At 56.3% G+C, this 4,478-nt stretch overlaps 1 pseudogene; it reads left to right on the top strand.

The window, feature by feature from the left end:
- The first annotated feature begins 212 nt into the window (after positions 1–212).
- Positions 213–2,372, top strand: LOC147982031 (uncharacterized; annotated as a pseudogene).
- The last annotated feature ends 2,106 nt before the right edge of the window (positions 2,373–4,478 follow it).

Genomic DNA, 4,478 nt, shown 5'->3' on the forward strand with positions numbered 1-4,478 from the left:
GCCAGAGCATAGACGGGCCGGGGTTAGCTGGGTATGTGGCCCAGGCTAACCCGACCACTACTCCTTCTCGCTGCGACGCCCCATGCACTCGATCGATCGCTCCTTCTATGGTTTCGCCGTCGTCTACTCGGGCTAGGGTTCCGAGGCGTGGCAAGTCCGGGTTCCGAGCGTGTGGAACCGGTAGAGCTCGGCGCATCCCATCCGCCCTGGCTATGGCTGGCCGCGGGTCAGCCGCGCCACCAGGCAAAGGCGATGCCTCGGGTGGGACTGGACGAGGTGGGGCGGCTTCGCTGCCGGGGTCCGACCGTGCCACTCCAGCTCTGCCAGCGGCTGGGACTAGGCGTGCGGGCGCGGTGCAGGAGGCGCCGCAGCTGCCGGCGCCGGCCGGTGCAAACCCCGCCGCCATGGGTCGGGGTGGTGGAGCGAACGGCCTGAGGCCGCCGACTCCGGCTGCTGTTGCCGCCTCGGGTCGGGGCAGGTCTGGCCTGGGTTCTCGGCCGCCGCTTCAGGGCCCGGGGATTGCTGGACGGGGAGCTCCGATCGGCCCGCGACCTACGTTGACGGCGGGGGTGTCGCCCGCGGTCGGGCGTGGTTGACCTCGGCCTCCCGCGCCGGCGGTCAGGCGTGCTGGACCTCGGCCTCCCGCGCCGGCTAATGCTACTGTGGGGAGTGGCGTTGCTCCGTCGAGGCCAACGACACCAGCGGCTGTGGGGCGTGGTGCTGCTCCACCGCAGCCTCGTGCCGCGCCACCGCCGCACTACGTCGCGAGGCCGATGCAACAACGATCGGGCCAAACATAGACGAGGCTGAACGCAGTTGCTGGGCAGTCCAATGAACCGCCCCGTGGACAGTGGTGGGACGATGGATATGATGCTTATGGGGATGGCCAGAACCATGGATCGTCGTCTACGGGAGGTGGACGTGGTTATGCCTGGCAGAGTGATGGTTCTACTGAGAGACCATTTCTCGGACCTCCGGGTGGCTTTGTCGAGGGAGCTTCTAGCCCGGACTACCAGCCGAGAGGTGGCTACCATGGTCATCGTGGTGCTCGTGCTGGTGGTCATGGTCGGTACCGCAGACAGCCTCCGCCACCGGTCGTTGTTGACCAGCAAGCTACTGATATGGCGACCGATCCCATTCAATCGACCGAACTGCATAGCCAGGCGATGGAGGCCGTGACGGCTTTGGCCGACATGGAGGTTCCTGTTACTGGTGGTTCTGCTGAGGCAGGTGACAGGTCAGAGTCTGAGAGAGCGTCCAAGTGGGCGCGTAAGAAGGAAAAGATGCTTTGCTATCGACGTGGCGAGAAGAGTCACTTCATTGCTGAGTGCTTGGCGGAGCTGTGCGATTCGTGTGGTAAGCCAGCACATGCCTCGGGGGATTGCCCGCTTCTACGTGATCAGGTTCCAGCTCTTACGATGTATGGAGTATATTGTGCTGAGCTGATGTTCTTTGAGTCCCCGGCTGCGAGAGAGATTCAGGTAGAGACGCAGAGCTTGATGACTGGTATTGTGAAAGCTACCTAGGGAGTGGTTTCTGAGGCTCAGATTGTGCAGAGACTTCAGGAACTGGCTTCAGGTGATTTTCAGTGGTAGCTTGTCCATATTGAGGACAGTGTGTTTAGGGTTGACTTCCCAACGGTGGACGATTTGCAGAGGTTGCTGAGCTTTGGGTTGTGCAAGGTACCTGGTACAAAGTGCATTCTGGAATTTCACGAGTGGAAGAAAGTGGAGCCTAAGGGAAAGCCTCTCACGCAGGTGTGGCTGTAGTTTTCTGGGGCTCCCTCTGAGCCTTTGACAGATGCTCGAGTTGTGGCTAGTTTGGGTATTATGGTCGGAAAGACTGAGAAAGTTGATATGGCATTCACCCGCGCTCATGGGGTGGCCCGACTCCTAGTGAGTGTTCTGGACATTGAGTTCGTCTCGAATGTGGTCAACTGGACTTATAGGGGAGAGGTGTTTCCTCTTGAGATTGAGTTCGAGGATGCAGAGTTGTTTGCCAAGGCGGTAAATGGGACTGATGTGGATATGCACGAGGATGACGACAACGCGGGTGCTAGTGAGGACCCGACTGATGAGGCTGGACGAGAGAGGTCCAACGGATCGGGACCTGCTGCTCAGTTGCCCGGGGATGGGCCCGGGGTGGAGCCGGCCCCAGCTTCGTCGGTGCCGATGAGTACTTTGCGATTTGGGTCCTTTGAGCCAGCGTCTGCCCCTCCCAGACTTTGGAGCGACCGGGTGGAATCTGATGATGTTTTTGAGTGCGCGCTTCCGGTGTTGGAGTTTGATGTTGTTGATAGTCCTGTGGTGGGAGGCTTGATGGAGACGCACTCGGCGACGACCTTGGTGGGGGGTGGGGAGATGGAGCCTTAGGTGGTTTCGCTTTCCCCCGCTCCTCCAGTGGTCTCGGGCCGGGTGATGTCGTCTGCTTCGGAGGTTGTGCCTGGGGGGAGTCCGGGGCAGGTGGCCTCGACCTCTTCTCTTCCTATTCTGGCGCCGGAGACGCCGGTGACGCCGACGATGGCCGGCTGCGGGGGAGGCCGTCTGGGTCAGGTGGACCCGGTTCCTTCTCCTACGGTGGAGGCTCGAGCGGACGCTTCTCCAGTGGTGTTGGGTGGGGGTCTGGGGCAGGTGGCCTTGACCCCTCCTCCTTCTTCGGCAGTCAGGACAGCGACGCCCTCCGGCCAGAGGGTTGGGGGTGGGGGGAGTGCTCGGGCAGGCGGCACCGGCACCTCCCTCCCCCGGTTTCCCGTCCATGGGGCTTGGGTGCCATCCGCCGCCTCCTCCGGTATCCTTGGCTGACACTTCAGCGCGAGGTTCTACCCGGGAGGAGGTCATTGCCTTTGGTGGGATCCTCGACCCGGTCTTTGTGGGGCGACGGATGAGCTCTCGTCTCCAGGACCACCCTAAGGTTGACGACATGCAGCAGAGGTGCGCTATGAGGGCGGCCAAGCTTCGTGACATTGAGGTCACCACTGGTATGTCAGTCAACATGTCTAATTCTATATTACATTTTTCTAAAGATGAAATTATTAGTAATGCCAACCAATTAGGAGTTTCGCTAGGGAGTACTAATAGTGAAATTTCTAACTCGGTTAATGATCTTCTAGATTTGGAAGCGGAACGCGCTTTAGAAACAATCCGAAACCTAGCAGCAGTAAAACCTATGGATGATGCAGAGATTGATGAGTTAGGGGTAAGAGTGCTCGATAATTTTTATGCGGATCTTGCACCATCCACTCTTGAATCTGAGGAAGAGGATGTAGTTCTAGAGGATGCAGTTGCAAGACCAACTGGCCCCAGTTATGAGGACCGGGAGGAGGACCATAGTAAACCTAAGCGCAAGTGGAAGCGGAAGGTTTATCCTGCTTCCGCGGTTCGTAGGAGTGCTAGGATTCGAAAGGCCAAAAAATTTCATGATGACTTATGAAAGGAATCTTTTGGAATAGCAGAGGTCTGAAGGACTTGGCTAAAAGAAGGTTTCTTGCTGAGGCGTCTCTTGAGCATCGATTAGATTTCATTGCTCTGTCTGAAACTGGTAGGGATAATTTTGCGCCCCAGTTTCTCAACACTTTATCGGGTGGTGTCGATTTTGATTGGCATTGCCTTCCTTCGAGAGGAAGATCGGGTGGGATCTTGCTTGGAGTGAGATGCGATTCACTGGAAGTCCGAAGTGTGGTGATGGGTGACTTCGCAGTTAAATTTCGGGCCAGGTCCAAAGCTGATGGGTTTAACTGGGCTTTGGTGGCGGTGTATGGTGCCGCACAACCTGTGCTTAAACCGGAGTTTTTGGCGGACTTGGTTCGAATCTGCGGATCCGAGCAGCTCCCAATTTTGGTTGGAGGGGACTTCAACATCATAAGGAGGAGAGAGGAAAAGAATAATGATAATTTTGACGACAGATGGTCGTTTATGTTCAATACCATTATTGAAAGTTTACCTGGGCTAACGCTTTGCCAAACCCGACATATGATAAGCAGGATCGAGTTCTAGCGAGTGTTGAGTGGGAATAGAAGTTTCCTCTCATCACGGTCCAGGCTCTCTCGCGCAGAATATCGGATCACACACATTTATTCATGGACTCCGGTGAGCCAAACCACGTGGGAAACAAAAACGCCTTTTCGTTCGAACTTGCATGGTTTGAACGAGAAGGTTTCTTGGATCTAGTTGCCAGGGAATGGGCTAAAGATGCAGGAGGTACGACCTCTGTCCAGCGTTGGCAGAACAAGATTAGGCATTTGAGAAGTTTCCTACGGGGATGGGCTAAACACCTTAGTGGTGTTTATAAAGTTGAAAAGGAAAGACTCCTTCCTCTGATTCAGTCCCTAGATATAAAAGCCGAATCCACGATTTTGCAATCTGCAAAGCTACAGATTAAGCTAGATGCGGAGATGAGGTTGAAAGAACTTCTCCGCGAAGAAGAATTGAAGTGGGCGTTGCGGGCTAAGGTTCGCAGAGTGGTCCAAGGGGACGCAAACA

The sequence above is a fragment of the Triticum urartu genome, chromosome 3A, assembly GCF_056163025.1.
Source record: "Triticum urartu cultivar PI428250 chromosome 3A, HENAU_Tu73, whole genome shotgun sequence".
In the NCBI taxonomy this organism is placed as follows: Eukaryota; Viridiplantae; Streptophyta; class Magnoliopsida; order Poales; family Poaceae; genus Triticum; species Triticum urartu.